At 39.9% G+C, this 17,831-nt stretch overlaps 1 protein-coding gene and 1 long non-coding RNA gene across 5 annotated transcripts in view; one reads left to right on the top strand and one right to left on the bottom strand.

Moving 5' to 3' along the window:
- Nucleotides 1-5,385, top strand: part of LOC116691533 (uncharacterized) — a 15,766-nt gene extending 10,381 nt beyond the window's left edge. The window contains exon 4 of the long non-coding RNA XR_004332500.1: nt 5,376-5,385. This is a non-coding gene — a long non-coding RNA (uncharacterized LOC116691533). The remainder of the gene's footprint in view (nt 1-5,375) is intronic.
- The window catches only part of otud7b (OTU deubiquitinase 7B), a 43,909-nt gene that overhangs the window by 24,671 nt on the left and 1,407 nt on the right, over nt 1-17,831 (bottom strand). The window lies entirely within an intron of this gene.

Raw genomic sequence — 17,831 nt, forward strand, 5'->3', positions numbered from 1 at the left:
GAATGATTTATTATTTCCAAATAGAGATATTAAACACATCTTTTAAAAATTACTTTTTCTTTTTTCATATCACAATATATATTGCAGGGGAAATAAAATATCGCAATGTCAGATTTTTCCAAAGTCGTGCAGGCCTACTGGCTGTCAGTATTTCACTCTTTTAAAAGTGATAAAACCACAATTGGCTGTTAGTTGTTGTGGGTACTAGCCTAATAGCTAGCAGAGCAACATTTTAGAAGGAGGTGTGTGCTTTGAAATGTAAACAAAGGCTTTGCCAGCTAAAATCCAAAGACTGTTGAGGTCTAATTCCTTCATTTCAGGAGGTGCGGGTGGAGGCCAACAGTCCCGCAGCTTCTGAGCTCCGTATGTTTCCACTGCTCTGTATTGTGCTGTACTTGCAAAGCCCCGGCCCTCAGAAATATGTGACAATACAGAAGAGACATGCTCTCAAAAAGCTTCACCCTCAGCCAATGACAAAGTGCCTTTTAGTCAAGTGTTTCACTCTTAGTGATATATAAAAAAAATAAATAAAAAAAAAAAAGTGGCAGAGAATCGTGATATCAATTCTAAGCTAAAAAATTGTGATTCATATTTTTCTCCGAATCATGCGGGCGTATTTAAGAGTCAAAGTTTTCAAAATCTTGTGTTTTGAATTTTTGTAAAGGAGTTACACTGGTATTTACATGTGAAATACTGGTTGTACTTTTACAAAACATGCTTCTCCACATGATGATAACAACATCTGACCACCTCATGTTTCATGTTCTTAGAAGCCAGTTCTCCACCTTTAAACATGACTGAGCCTCTGACATGGGAGATCACTGTGAGAGGGGGAGACTTCCACAAGCATGTTCACGGGTAAAGCATGGAATGACTACACAATAAAAACCTCAGTAGACAAAACATTTCATTAAATCATCATGTGACAAATACTGCATATGTCAAAATCTAACACACTCGGAATTATATGTATGTTTATTTAAATCACGCATGGAAAGATACATAAAATAATTGTTGCATCGAGATGCAAAGATAATTGGTTTAGAATCAAATATCTGGCCTTTGAATCGGAATCGAATCGTGAGGTGCCCAGAGATTACCACCCACCATTTATAATAGACAGTTAACAATGACCCAGAGCCTGACAATTTTTTTTATTATCAGCAGTTTGTGGTGATAGTTCCCATAAGGCTGACTGAACTTCCCCTTTAATGGACCGGTCCATAATGGATGACCTTGTCTATGAATGTGTCAATTCTATTTTAGTTCAATTACAAAAACCTTTCCTGTGATCTCAACGAATGTAACACACCCTCGCAAAACCACATGAGTAATGAGATAAAGGGTGTAAAGTAAGCAAACAGGGGAGGGCAATGTGGCTGGTGTGGCAGGAGTGATAAGTGTGGCCCCAGTGCTCCATCTCCGGTCTAATAGAATGGTAGGTTAGAAAGCAAAACCTTTGGGCAGAACAATGAGAGCTAACAGCTAGAGCTCAATATATCAACAGATATCGTATATAAGCTTATTGCAGATATATTGTATCAGTGTGTATGTCGGCAAAGAAGTACCTAGACATTGCAGTACAGATGTGCTAAAGTGTTTTATAGTAAAACTGTGTTGTTAAACTACAGAGCACTGACAAGTTGATTTTTCAACTATAAAATGTCCTGCTTAGTATGAATATTCTTTGAAAAACTAATCTAAGAGATCCCTATCAAGATGTGTTACATCATGTGCTTATCGTTTTAAAGATTTTTTGACTCTTAAATATAAAAAAAACATCCAGTTTCAGTCAGGCTATACTAACAGCTAACGAGGGAAATTTGGAGACATAAATCTCCACAAGATTGATGCACAGCACTTAAGTCTCAATCAGGTTTATGTTGTCAGTCATAAGGGCTTGAAATGTCTGTTATAGGCGTAGCTTATTGTCTTTAAAACCACAGACACATGCACAAAAACGTGTAAAAGCAAATGCTTCCTTGTTAATTCGCTTTCTCAGTGACACATACTGAAGAAAAAGAAACACAGAAGAGGAAGAAAGACAAAAGGTGTGGTGGGATGGCTGTCCTTCAGCTGTCTATCTGTAGAGTGCTGTAATCTGGTTACTGACTGAGCCAAGTCAGCCTACACTGACTCATTACATAACATTAAGAGCTACAGCTGGGAAAGAGGCTGATTGTTGCCTGGTTAATGGCTGATTTATGGTTGTACGTGGGCTCTACGCAATCTACGTAAATGGCCTACGCTTTTGTGAGGATTTATATTTGTGCGCTGGTGGTTCTAGTGTATCTGTTTAACAGAATAGCAGAGCCATAGTGAGTGTGAGTGTGTGTGTGTGTGTGTGTGTGTGTGAATGTGTGTGGGGTAGAGCGAGTGAGAGAGTCATAGTACCAGCTTTCGGCATCCCCTGTGGTTCCCACCGCCACAGCCTGAATGCTCAACCCACCTTCAAATGGGTGAACTGGCGTTTTTGCTACAATGCTGGATTTTGTGTAATTGCAGCAAAAGGAGGAGAGAAAGAGAAACCAAACCGTTTACCCAGTTCTACCAAAGTTTCTCTCAGCTGAACGGAGCAGCACAACGGCACTGCTGCACATGTACTAAGGAGAATGAATCGTTGCTTTTATGGCTGTCCCAAACGATTATTTTTTAAACTATTAATCTAGCAGTTATTTTTTCAATAAACAATTATTTTTTCAATTAGTGATTATTTTCCCATTGCTCAATTATTAAGAGTTTATACAAAACATATTTCAATAGGGTTCAAATCTCTATTTATTAAAATTGTTTAACACTGGACTGTTGACCAGATGTTGGCTATCAATCCAACAACAAAATAAAGTCACTTTCAGGAGGAATACAAAAAGAAAAACTTAAAGAACAGAGCAAGTGGAAAAAGAGTAGTCTGGATTTGCTTTTTTTTAACAGCAGTAGGTGAGATAATCAATTAGCTCGTTTAACATCCAAGCTTTTCTCCGTTTAATCTTACAGTAAAAAAAAAGTGCAATTTTAGCAACATCTGAAATCAGATGTATCGAATAAATTCAACAATAAAACAAATTCACATGTCAAGTCACTTTCAGGAGAAATACACAAATAAAAATAAAAATAAAAAAGAGCAATTTTTCTCTCTCTGTTCCAAGGGAATTATGAGCCCAAGTCCAATTATATAGCAGCACAGTGGCCCAGTGGTTAGCACTGTGGCCTCACAGCAAGGAGGTAGTGGGTTTGAACTCTGGTTGCCCCGGTTTTCCCTACCACTAAATATATATTCCCCTCCGTCTCTACCAAGCTGATGTGTGGTGAGTGCCTGGCATTGTAAGGCTGCCGTGCATCACCCAGGTGAGTGCTACACGTTGGTGGTGTTAGAGAGTAGTCACCCCTGAAGTGCTTTGAGTGTAAAGCGCTAATAAATTATGAAACCCAAAAACTTTAATACGTGGGCCGTTATAACTAACGTTATGAAGGACTCGTGACATATTTGAAACAATCTGGCCTGGTTGCGTAGTCGAAGATGGGGGAGACACAGCACAGTTTACCTCACACTCAAGTCAGGGCAAGACATACAGTATATAGGTGAGCTACGGGAGAAGCTGGAGAGGAGAAGCATAGGTGAGCAGAACTTACAGTGTTTTGCTGCTTTTATCCTGAATCATTTAAAAAAAGTCTACAGACTACCACGTTTTGGTTTTTGGCATGAAGAGTAAAATACTCCCACACTTTAGAAGACTTTGTGTGAGCCTTTTTCTCAACGTGTTGTTGAACTGGCGAGGAAGCCATACTTTTGTTGTTGCTGGAGCCAGCCATGTTATTTTTAGATTGCTACGTGTGATGCGCATAGACAGTTAAAGACGCGACGACAAAAATTATTTGTGTCGACGCATTTGTAACCGTCCCAGCCCTAGTTGTTATAGGATGTACTGCGTCAGTCCCTCTTAACACAAAATGGAAAGGGATTTTAAAAAAAGAATCAGTGGACCCTACAGCCTTGGAGAAAAAAATGCACAACAGAGCATAGCAATGCAAAATCTTTGCTTTGTATAGTGTAATATAATTCTATAGGGTTGGGCAATGTTTTCTTACTGACAATATTGTAGTTGTGTTGACAAAAAACACAATATAAATATACCTTTTACGGCACCAAAAAATTGCCCCGCCTGTGAAAAAAAGCAGGAGATAGCTCAGGCAATTTTGTCATTTTCTGCAACATCAGTTGTCTTCAAGGGCAACCGAATGCATCATATAGAACAGTGTAGCGTTGGCACATTCATTTCCAAGGGCTGGCATCATGCTCAAGCATATAATAAGCATTTCATTGTAAATACCCCCTCAGGCATAAGCAAGGCCAGTGCAATGAGAGAGGTTTGCGCAGCAAAGCAAGTCAATGCCCCATTTCTGCATGTCAAAATAATTAATTCATTCTTAAACCACCTTTAATTAATATGTTCATCATAGAGGAAAAAGATCAAGGGTTCACCTTCCTGTAACAAGAAAAAGCAAACAACACAATCTATAAAGATTCTGTTAGCTTGGGGCTGATAGATATTTCTGTTCTGTTTCCAAACTGCTGCCTCACTAATTCTCTCACTCAGCTGATCAGATGTGCTTGACCAGTACTGAGGGACAGGGCCGATGTTTTCAGTTGCAATCCTTTATATCTCAGAAATCAATACAGTTAATTGGAGTGTGACCATTTCCCTGGACAAAAGGAAATATACTAGTAAGCTGGTCATTGGAGAAAAACCAATAGAACCCACTGAACTCTGCCACAACAGAACATCCACAGAGCTGCTGTTGACATGTGAAATATAGGAACTAGTGGACCATTTCAAGTCCATTATCTAAAAAAAACAACAACAACAACACTTCTTTATGTGAATCCAAGACAGGCTTTGTCTTTTTGGAGCAAAGAACCCTGATACAGCTGCAGCAAGTACTAGCTATCTTCTTCCCAAATAAGGACAATAATTATCTTTCGCCTCAGCCTACACTGGAAAAAGAGCAAAGCACAAACGATACAAAATGTGCGAATTCAAAAAAGAAGAACAAGATCAGCTTCCCTACATGGAAACTAAAACATGTTTCAGAAAATTCCTTAAGCAGGTATATTATTATTAGTAGTAGTAATGGATAACATTTTTGCAGCGTGAAACATGTAGCATGAACATTCCAGCCCAAATGAAGGCTTGACCACCAGCTGTGGGCATCTGTGTGTGTGTGTGTGTGTGTGTGTGTGTGTGTGTGTGTGTGTGTGTGTGTGATGCGTAAGACAACAACGGTCCGAATGCATCCAAGCTGATGTCAGAGACCCACCATGCCTGCCCTCTCTGAGGCCATGCCACTCGAGCTGGTCCGGTCAAAAAGCTGTCCAGTCATCACACAAACATTTGCCAAGTCTAACTTCCCTCTCTCGGCCTCCCTGTTCTGCTTGCTGGCTCAGAAACATCCAAATCTGATATAACTCAACAACCAGCTTTTTCCTTCATGACAGTTCAAGGCAAAATAAGTACAAGAGACATAGAGAAGTGGAGAACTCCGCCAATTTCCATGGTGGGGCGTATCAATGCAATCAAGATGGTGGCTCTCCCTAGGGTTTTGTACTTGTTTCAAAATCTGCCAATCTTTCTCACAATCTAGACTCAATTGTTTTTCCTTTCATCTGGGGGTACAAGGCGCATCGCATATCTAAAGCGCACCTGCATAAGTCTACAGAGGAGGGGGGGTTTGGTCTCCCAGTATTCAGGAATTACTATTGGGCAGCCAATGCTAGGGCCTTGATGTACTGAGGCTCCTGATAGCTCTCCCCTGTGGTTAAACATCGAAGCCACAGCGGTGCACGGCTCCTCCCTTTGCGCCCTACTTTTTTCCAAAACAGAGTTTCCTCATAAATTTATTGGTAACAACTTAATTTTGAGAAACTCCCTTAGGATCCTGACTCAGATAAGAAGTGTCTGCAAGCTGCCGACTACTTCTGTGTACACTCCCATATGCCATAACCATTAATTCCTACCATCCAAAGCAGATAGGGTGTTTGCAGACTGGAGAGAGAGGGGACTTGTTGCCCTCAGAGACCTTTATGTAGACAAACATTTTGCCTTGTTTGGTCAGCTGGCAACACAATTTAATCTACCAAATTTGACGCTTAGACTAGAATTCATACATGCTCAATCAATGCTAGATATAAACTGATTCACTATAAAGTTGTTCATCGATTATACTATTCTAAGCTAAAGCTGCGTAGAATCTACCCGTCACTTTCTTCACTGTGTGATTGATGTGGAGGTGCAGAGGGTTCGTTATAGCATCTTTTCTGGTTATGTTCTCAACTACATAAGTTTTGGTGTGATATATTTTAGTGGTTCAGTCTGGTTTTTAACTTGGACATCGCCCCTGACCCAGAGCTGGCTCTCTTCGGGTGCTCAGAGAAGGCTCTCTGGTACCCGCCTGAGATGCAACAAGCACTAATGCTTGGCATGGTTGACTAAAGAAAATGATTCTCCTCGACTGGAAGTGCCCCACTCCTCCCTGCTTTCAAAAATGGCTTGACGAAATGACTGTGGTCATCCCGATGGAAAGGATACGCATGCACAGCTCTAAAACACAAAACCGCTTTCTGAGCATCTGGGGACGATTCATTGACTCTCTTAAAAACATGTGATTCTTTTTGTAGAGATGTGCTCTTGACTGAATCGCAACTTGTATCGCTATAACACCTGGCCATGTAGGTAATATTATATCCATCCAAGACACACTTTTAATTTTCCTGGCAGCTTTGTTGTTTGATGTTATTTACTTGTTGTTGTTATTTTTTCTCTTTTTTCTGTCGTTACATAAAACCTGAAAAATTGGAAAATAAAATATTCCAAATAAAGAAGAAGAAAACAAGATCTACTAACAGATCCTGAATTTGACCCTGGTTTTATTGTTTGGAATGTCTAGAACCAAAACATGCGTTAACCACAGATTGTAGTGGCTTTGAACTGACTTAATTGACTGAGCTACTGCAACTTTAAAAATGCAACACACAAGGAATAAGAAATAAAAAAGACATTCAGTGGTTTGAGTATATTATTACTATTGTTCATGAGGACCCCTTTATGCCCATTGGATTCTAGACTGCTAGCTCTGAGTATGCTTGCATCTAAACCAGAGCAATAACAGCTGTCTAAGCATAACTACAGTACAAATGCATACAGAGAATAACCACCTAATCTCTGAGTTGCAAGAATTAGAGCAACCTCCTGTTTCAGATGGTCTAAAAATAATCCGCTCATAATCACAGTTTAAACACAGAAACACTGCACTGTTCAGAGTTCAAAAACAGCCAACAACCAACATTAAACACACGCCCTGGTGAACTCCTAATGCTTTAATTAAAAACAATCATACCATTGGTGATGCCACATGCTCTCTCAAAAGCATCACACCCGCGTACCAGCCCAGTTCAGGACTAATTTGAATTGACAAAAAGAAGCAAGGACAGTCAGGGCGGACACTCATTTACTTACAGAATGTGCTCAAGTGAGGTTCAAGATGATGTAAACTCATTAACTCCAATGAGATCCACGGAGGAGGGAGCCCTGCTGGTTACTCCCAGGTCACGGTTTGTGACAAAGGGTGATTGGGCTTTTGCTATTAGAGCCCCCCCACACATATATGGAACCCTCTGCCGACTCAAACTCAAGCCACTTGAGCAGATTTACTTCATCTGCACTTATGTCCTTTGGCCTTACTCTCATTGTATCTGCCCTGTTTGTTTTTATTTTCTTTGTAACATTGTTACAACAAGAAAAGTGGTATACAAAAGGTTTATTATTATTATTATTATTATTATTATTGTTCAGTGTGCCCACTGCTCAGGCGACAAGGCGGAAATTTGGTTTTAGGAAAAGGGACATGGTCATACAAAACCTAGTCAGTGGAAGACCTTAAGAGTGCTTCATATAGGTTCCTTTCTGCCTATTGTGGACCGATGTTCACCAGAGCAAAGTGATAACAGCCAAGTTCCGCCAGCTGAAATAGGCAGCATCAGCTTCTGTTTATCAAAGTGTCTGAGAGCTGATGTCATGCAGCAGAGATCTCTGCATTCACTTAGTTCTCCAAGTTTGCTAAAATACTGCAGAGCACGCCAATGCTTGAAACAAAAAAACGCACATTTTAGTGAGGAAAAAGCTTGTTCAGAATTGAATTGTAAGAAGTTTACTTATATGAATGGTTAGAGGAATAGCAACAATGTTACGTTAAACAAATAAATAGACCTACCCACACAATTTCCTCTAAAAACCGAATGTGTCTTATTTGAGAACAGCTGGTAATTTCTGGTCTACATTCCTACATTTTTGGCCTTAATTTTGACAGGACAGCTGAAGAAATGAAAGGGGAGAGAGAGGGGGAATGACATGCAGCAAAGTGCAGCTGGTCGGAGTCGAACCCTGGCCTGCTGCTTCGAGCAGTAAACCTAGAAATAGGCGCTCGCTCTACCCTCCTATGATTGAGTCTTGAGCTAGCTATATATAAGATCATATAATGTATGTCCCCTCTTCAGATGTGAAAGAATTGTCGAAGAGATATTTCAGTTGACAGGTTTTATAAACTAAACGATTAACAACATTTTAACATTTGTCCAAATCTGTCTTTTATTCAGTCTTTAGGTGGAAAAAATGACTTTATTCTAGTAAAACATCCTAAATGAGTAGTGGCCAGATTTGAGTTTAACAAGTTGCTAAGCAATTTTGAAGAAAGGAAGAAAATTATGTGATAATCATTGTGATTAGAATTGTATCTATAGCATGTTGTAAGTCTTTCATGCTTTCTGTATATAGTGATGGTTTATTATCCATCCATCCTGGCCTCAGAGGTTCCTGGTCTGTGCCCGAGGTATGTTACTGCCGTCAGGCCCAGTAATCACCAGTCAAGGAGTGCTAATTAACAGCCGCATGAGGCAGGCTGCTGTTGAGAGGGCTATAGGGGACCATAAGTGGCATTCCCACATTCCACACAAAGACCACATTACCATGTGCAGTGGCAGTGTGGTAAACACCTGAAACAGCAGAAAATATAATGAGGGTATTTGATCCTCACAGTGAGTGAGGGAAGTGGAAGCTAAGCTGCTATCAATGCATTACTGTTCTAAAGATGTGAACAAAAAGAAAACCCCTCTGTGAATCTGTGAAGGGCAGCAGTACAGAGGTAGATGGATAAATGTTTTACTTGATAAACATTGTGTGTTGGTTTAAGTAATCCAGAAAGCTGCCGACGAGTCACGGTTCGCTTCATATCTCGGTTCAGACATCACAGTTTGGCACGAGTTCGGTACAATGGAGGGAAAAGCAAAACAAAAACGCAAAGGCATTTTGTTTATTTTTTATTGTGCATGTCTCAGGCTGTACCACCTAGTGTCATACATACAGAAACAAGGCATCTGTCCACAATAACGTTACGGTTCTGAGCCGCAATGCTGGAAATGTAACATTAATCTACAACAGCAGTCTTATCCACCACTCTCTCGCCTGAAATACTTTAACTGACTGGGAAAGTTTTCCCGAAATAAGGTGGAGCTACAGATTAGATGTCCCTAAAGAACCCACGTGTCGAAGTAGTTCCAGTAGTTGTATGCGTCAATTTGCACGCAAGTTTTATTTATTTTTATACCCTGTATTCTCCTTGTAAATTCATGCACAAATTCAATACGAATAAATGTACTGTTCCACCACAACTGCTGACCTAAACTCCAGACTCTGTGGGTGAGAAGTCCTCATGCAGCCCTGGCAGCCTCTTTATTGATTTCTAGCCTCTGTTAAGAAATACAAGCCTCTGCATCCATCTGAGCACTGCCCACCTATTCATTAGCAACGGTTAGGGATGTTCAACCGTGACCATACAAAATATATAATATGACTCAACGGTGAAGTCAGATGGCAAATATAATCAAAATGTGTTAATAGTGCTTAAACTGAAGGATTCCCACTGGGGCCATACATGTCAAACAGCAAAGTGTCACATTGAAGCTAGGCACCATCTACAATGTGATCTGTTGTGAAGGCCGATTACCTTCGAGTTCTTAGATTCAGTTCCGTTTTGTAAAGTCTTCTCATGCAGTTTTTATGCAATGCAACATTTTTGTCCAAAGGTACTTCGAAAACAAACAAGCATCAGCATCTTTATAGAAAAATAGAAATTTATAGAAAAAAAAACTAAAAATATAAAAAATCCTAGTAGTTTGTTAATGTTGTGCCAGCCAGATTTAAAGAAAACTACCTCTTGTGTTGTTCTTAGACATATTTTTAGATTTAAGTATAGGCCTACACTGGCAAAAAATAATGTCACTGGGTTGGCAATGATGCCAAAATATCCTTTTTGCTTGCCTTTTGCTTAGTGTACAAACAATGAGCTTATCGTTGCATAACTCACATTTAGAAGGCAAGCGAGATGACTAAGGGTGTCAAGATTTCAATTTGAAATGAATTGATATTTTAAGTCAGTAAGACAATTAAGTCACAATCTCGAATTAAAAAATGGAATTGTCGATGCTGTCACAACCTCATGTCATGTCCGGTCTGCTTGTCAAGCAGGAAAAAAACATACGTGTTCTAACTTAGCTACAGCCAGTTAGAAGTTAGCATTGCAGCTGTAGATCCAGGAGACCCATCAACAGAACTTCCTCCTCTTTTACTGAAGTTGTTGGTGTGGAAGTATTTTGGATTTCCAGCGAGTTATGTTGACAATGTTTGCTTTGTTGACCAAAAAGCCACAATTTGCAAGCTCTGCTATGTACCATATTTTGTGTGTTTACCATTACACATTAGCCTAGCAGCTAGAGTTTTCCTCTGTTTATAACTTAATCCCAGCAAAAACGCACAGTTGAATTTCAGTGTGAATGCACGTTTTGTAGCCTCAACAGAGCAGCTTATATTCATTATATTAGAGCAGTGGTTCTTAACCTGGGTTCGATCGAACCCCAGGGGTTCGGTGAGTCAGTCTCAGGGGTTCGGCGGAGGTCAAGACACACACCCGACTCATATGAATTGTGATGACACGCCCCGCTTGGCCATCATCAGAAGGGTTCGGTGAACGCGCATATGAAACTGGTGGGGGTCAGTACCTCCAACAAGGTTAAGAACCACTGTATTAGAGAGAGCAAGAAGACTGGCGAGTCGACCGCTGTGCTGGCTCAATTGTGTTTTAAGCCCCCAACCAAGCTTTCATGGCAGCTTCGCAACCGCCATCTTTAAGGCACCTTGTCCTTCCCCGATGTAAGTCGAGTGCAGATTTGAGTTGCGCATGCATCACTTTGCGACAAGTTGTAGCATACAAGATGCTAACGAGAGACTTCTGTAATGTCAATACAGTAAAAATGGACCTACTTAACCAAGTTTATTCACTGCTGGCTACAAGTTAGCAATCAAACAACAAAGGTTGTCACTTGAATGGCGTTTTGAGCTAACGTTAGCAATCAAACAATTATAGAAAGCTAAAAGTTTTTTGAAATGATCCCGATCTTCTTTTATTGTTTGCAATGAGAAAAGTTTATTATTTCATGGATTTCACAAATTTCAGTATTCAGTATTCAGTATTATGCTGTAAACCATTTAAATCTGAGCATGTGCGACTCAAATCTGTGCTTGACTCACATCGGGGAGTGACACACCTAACCATAACCAGGCAGTGCTGCCTGGAAGACAATGCTGGGGGCTTAAAACACCAAACACTGCTGTGCTGCTAAGCATCTGCCCTCAGCATTGTCTTCAATTGTCAAGTTTTTAATTGACTGAAGATATACATAGTAAGTTATTGTTACATTATGTTGTTAATAAATGTTTTACATTCTACACTTTATAATGTAGTGCGGTAGTCTACCTTGCAAATAGGGATGTCACAAGAACTGATACTACCGATACCTTCCGGTTCTAAAATTACAAAACACCGACGATGCGCTTTTTTTTTAAGCACCGTAGGCAACATTACCAACGATGCAAGTGTTAGCAGCGTCTGTGCTGTGCCTCTTCCAGAACTGATGAGGGCAGTATACTGTATGCTTCAGAGTGTTCCAGTCGATACATTCAGAAGGAGGAGGTCACAAAGAAGTGGCCAAAGTCATGCCCTTCTACTTCCGGTACATGCAAGCTTAAACTCTACCAGACCTAAAAACCGGCATGTTCACTGCAAACTCACGGAACTCTTTTTCCAATTTAATTACAGCCCTCTTCTCTTGGCTTCAAATAACTCACTGTTGTTGGTTAGCCGTTAGCATGGTTAGCATGGCAGCATTAGCCACGGTTAGCAAGGACAATTCGGGATCACTTTACTGACAGTGTCTCAATTGTTTCTGTGAGTAACCAACAAGGGTACTCTAGCTATATAATTCATTGTGAGTACACAAATGACATAAAATGCCCGTCCCTTGTAGCTGTGATAAATTACCCTAAAGCTAATGCTTAGTTACCTGTTTAGGAGGAAATTAGCCAACTCTGGGTCCTTTTGGACTCTTACCCCTGATTTCCAGCAACAGCGGAACGGCTGTGGATCTGCCCCAGAACAGCAGCAGAGTTAATAGGTTTCTATTAAAGTCAATGTGTGTATTTTCACTGAGTGCGGAAAAGCTGCGTTTCGACTCCGCCCCAGATCCGGCGATCCGCAGCCCTCTGGAATAGATACGCAGAGCTTTTATTTTTGCCAGATGGCGGAGAGCTCCGCAGTAATTCAGCACACAGCAGATTGTGCAGGACAGGAAGTGGAGCACAGAAACAAAACAAAAATATCCGGTTAACTTTCAAAATAAAATACACCGTGCTCACTGCGGATAATATTTCCCTCCATTCCACCTTGAAAATGTCATAATGGGCAGAGACAGGCCTGAAGTCAACAGGTCAGAGGTTTTGTAGTTCTGTTTATAAAAACTAAATCCTGTTATATCCCACAACCATAGGTGAAGCTGTCAGTCATGGCCGCAGCCGTTCCGCAACAAATCCGGACCTGGTGGGTATTGAATGATGGCGGAGCACAGACTCAAACAGCAGCTTTTCCGCAGTTGGTGGAAATCCAGGGTCAGCTGCCAATATTTACCCAGGGTTTGTAATGTCACGCAACTGTTAGAAACCCTGTTGTTTTTGCACAGTACCTTTTGAAAAGATGCCTGGAAGTCTGGAATGTGTCTATCGGTTGCACTATGACCATTCAATGCACTTTGATATGTTTATCTATGCTCTATTGCAGTTTTGCATGTCTTGTTATGACTTTTAGATATTTTTCAAATATTTTAATAAAGAAGTTCATGTTTCAAGTTAATGTACATGGAATCTTTGAAAATATTTTTTTTACCATGTATTGAAATCAGAATTGAGAATTGTTTTATTTTACTGGTATTGGCAACAAGTACTGAATTTTTGGTATTGTGACACTCCTTATTGCAAACAAAGGTCAGATATCATATTGCTTAAACTCAACAAAAGATGGCAAGCAACCTGTGCTTTAAAAAAAAAAAAAATGTAAAAATCAAGAATCGAATGGAACCTTGATCTTAGAATTTAAAATGTAATCAAATTGAGGATTTGAAAAAAGGTGACACCCCTAGATATGATTACTGCTTTAATTTGCATATTAACCCTTGAGGAATGTGAGACATGCCTTAAGACTTGAGCCTTAGGCTGTACCGTTTGAGAATTTTATTTTATTTGTTGTACTCCTGCAAAATAAAATAAGGAATAAGACGGCTGTAAGGGAGACAGTAGCTTCAAAAAGCCTTTAGTATTAGACACAAAATAGAGCTACAGCTACTCAAGACTGATTCAAATGTTCAATTTCTTCTCCTGCTAAGTCCGCCTGAATGTGAAGCCAACCAAGCTAGTCTCGATCTGAAGCCAGTGGCTAAGCAAACACCAGCCTCTGCAGGCGAGCAGCACTAATGCTCATGTGAATCACCACGTGCAAGTTCAGTCCCCGTACGCAGCAGGGCAATTCACGTCACTCCCTGTGTGATGTCATCATGGGTGACAGGCTCCTCATCAGGACTGTGTGTGGCATTACTCCCGCTGTCCTGGATCAACAGGACAGGGCGGGAGGGACTGATGTATTCTCGTCTGCACAGGAAAGACTTTTGTCCACAGGCTAAAGTGGCATCTAAGTCATATTATGCAGCTGCTATAATGCTTTTAAACAAACATTACCCACAAAAGAAATTTTGACATACTTTAGCGTAGTTGGAGAATTCATCAACTCCATCAGACACTTTGACAGGTACCAATACGTGCCAATGTAACCCTCCTGTGGAGCCTCCTGTTAGTTGTTTTGTATGGTTTCCTTTCTTGTGAAAAAAGAAGACTCATTCAGACTCTGACATTACAAAGTTGGGTCATATTAGGTAGAATTAAATTCATTTGTCAGCTGATGTTTTGCAAAGAGCACATTGGTATATGAATTTTTAAAGCACCAGGGCAAATTATCTGCAGGGTAAGAGTGTGCCATATTGTTTCATTTGTGATAATATTGGTTTTATTTTCTGTGATAGAAATGTATCCTATAATATCTTTGATATTGCAAGTTTTGTACTTTATGACTAAAATTGCTACCAAAAAAAAGACAGGGACATAAAGTGTGGAAGGGGTTTAGATTTAAAAAGCAATGTAAGACAAAGATATTGGCAAATGTGGGCGATACAAACTTATTTCACAAATTTGAGTAAAAATATATATAAAGTCAAGAGAGCGCAACTGTTTTTTAAAAATCCAAACAACCAACAATACTTTATTATTTTTCAGGATTTTATCATATCATCAAAAATGTCGTTATCTCAGAACTACCATGTAATATTGGAACATTATTTTAAGGCAAATCACACACCAAGGCAAAAGTATTTCAAAATAAGGGAAGAAATGTTCGGTCGCTATAGTATATGGCAAAGCTGACAAGTAGCAGTGAGAAAAAGCAACAGTAGCAGTCACAAGCAAGTATGTGACAGGCACAACAGACAATGACCAATACACTATGCTGGCATTCAATGTAAAATAATCAATCTTTGCAGCTGTGTTTGTCATGGTAGTACTTTAAATTTCCAGCCTTTTTTTTAAATTAATTAATTATGTAATTTTATTTTTATGTATCAAATGTATAGTATGTATGTGACAGGGCAAATAAAAAAGTGAGGTTTTGATTGGTGACAAATAATTATCATCAGTTCCCTACACTGCATTGTATGTAGAGAAAAAGGTGAAGAGCATTAAGTGAGTGATACAGCAAGCTCTTGCTTCCCCTGTAGGTGTGGCGTCTCATGCTGAATGGGATTATGGCTGAATATCTTTTATCATATAACCGTTTCAATCTAGTTTATTCACTTAATAACTGTGTGATAAATGATCCAAATGTAATCCCAAAGCATTCAGTGAAGGCCTCCGATCCACAACATGTTGTTCAGAGTCAAGCAGCTGCAGGCACCCCAGGTAAATGTCCCAGTTCTAGGTCTCACCACCATGACACAAACAGCCCCGGGCACTGGCTGGTTGCTGTGTCACAAGACTGGCAGGCAATCAGCCATGCTAGGGAGGGTGGGGCTCCAAAGAGTTTTATGAGTTGCTGTCTCGACACACAGGCCTCTCGGAGACAAGCCACCTATTGATCCCCGTCTCACTGTGGCACTGTAGGAACGAAGGTAGTTTTTTCTTACGTATCACATCTGCAAAATAATCTCTAGCAGATTTTTGGACAGTGCCGCTTAGAGATGAGAACAAAGATGCATGGCTGTATGGATAGTTTCAAGATTTGTAATTTTTTTTAATCTTGACAAAAAAGAAAGCTGCAAAGTGTCTTAAAAGAAGCAGAAGCTAAGCTTTGTTTTATTGCCTGTTCTAGTCAGGGCATACATGCTGCAAAACTGAGTGGGAAATGTATACTTGACACAAAAGGCATGCATTTGTCCTAATAACCTGAAGAAGCACTCATCTTCTTACTTATTAATCTGACCATGTTAGAGAGATCCTATGGGAATACCTCCATGGCCAAATGGGCCTGGCTCGGGAACTGATACCTACCACACACACAATGTTTGGGGGAGCCCGTCGAGAGACAAATTTAAATTTTCATGCCCTCTGCATTGCTGGTCTCCCTGTGAAACACTATATAGGACTCCAAGGCAGTCATAACAGCAGCAGCCATCCACCAGCAGCCATCCACCAGCACATAAACAGTTAACAAGATCCATGTTAAAGACATTAAGGATATGAGAGATCGTTAAGATAGTAATGCAAAACCTTTGAGAGGTAAAACTCCAGACAAAACATGTTTCCCAAGTTAAACTGACTGCCTGCTTTGTGAAATTATAAACTGAGACTCAAACGAGGTAATTGCTGCGCTGTGTATTAATATGAAAACAGTGTGCCAATAAACCCAGTGCCACCAGGTCAAGCAACTTTGCAACTTCAAGACGATAGCTCAAAGACAAACCTTTTTCCACAGGCATTACAAGTACCTACGCATTACTGATTGTCTAGGTTAACGGGGATTTTTTTTGTTTTACCATTCTCACCCCCTTTCTCTTCTGTATCATTTCCCATAGAGTCTACTGTGAAATGCAGCAATGCAAACTGCAGCCCATTTGAATACTGTTGGAGATCTCTGTATAATAAACTGCAAATTGCAAGCCACGCATTTTCTTTTGGATCATTACCAAAGTTAAAATGCTATTTAAAAAAAGGATTCAAAACAACTGTGACTTTGCATCAACATACTAACCAACTTTCTTAAGCCAATCTGTATGCTTTTTGAGTTATCCGCGTGTATGTCTACACTGTATAGAGCAAGCGTACACAAACACGGCACTTGGCGTGTTATTGCGAGAAGAACACGTTAACACAAGAACAAAGCTACGGTTGAATTTAGGAAAAGAAGAACGGGGTTGGCTTTAGTAAAAGAAAAAAGCGACAGTTGAAGAAACGTCACACGTGGGATGCAATCCCTCCTCGGTGAAAGTCCTGTGTTTTACCCATCCTCCACCACAACCAACCTCCCTTTTCACCCTTTCATACTACTTGCTACGGAGTAAATTAACACGCAATTGCAAAAGGTAATGTTAGACAATTGAGGCCAAACGGCACTGAGATAGATAGATAGATAGATAGATAGATAGATAGATAGATAGATAGATAGATAGATAGATATTGATCCAACAAAATGGGAAATTATAGTGTTACAGCTACTAAATATCAGTCACACAGCACAAAATATTAATATAAATTAAATACTAGGATACACTATACGTATAAGACAGATATAATCAGGTCATCACAAAATGTCATTTGTCAACACATTAAAATAATTTAAAATAAACTTTTGGTCTGTACTGTACATACATACAATATAAAAGAAATAATGATATAAACACTGAAAAACGAGTATGTGTCTTGATAACACGTCAATAATGGCATATGAAATCTACAAGCTGTTTTGTGCACTGGGCAATTCACAAAGCGGCTTCTATCATCTAATTAGTTTTTTTTACTTTTACACCCTGCCAGTTTGGAATCTGAATTGTATAGGGAAGGAGGTTTCACCCTATTTAAAATACTTGCCTGAGATGTTCTATATGCTGTATGCATCAATGTGTTAAGGACTTGCATAATGAGCGGACAGCAGCCACAGTGCATAGTGGTCCCCACAACTGATGGGCAACTATACAATAATGCATAAACACATGGCTGATGACCTGCCACTGTGACTGATAAAGCAGGCTAACCTACAAGCCATATTTAGTAGCAGGCAGTCTTTTGTCTGTGCAGCATTTAAAACATGACCCTGTACAGCCGCTGGAGGGAATGAGTACAGGTGGGAGGAATAGATGCATT

The sequence above is a fragment of the Etheostoma spectabile genome, chromosome 6, assembly GCF_008692095.1.
Source record: "Etheostoma spectabile isolate EspeVRDwgs_2016 chromosome 6, UIUC_Espe_1.0, whole genome shotgun sequence".
In the NCBI taxonomy this organism is placed as follows: Eukaryota; Metazoa; Chordata; class Actinopteri; order Perciformes; family Percidae; genus Etheostoma; species Etheostoma spectabile.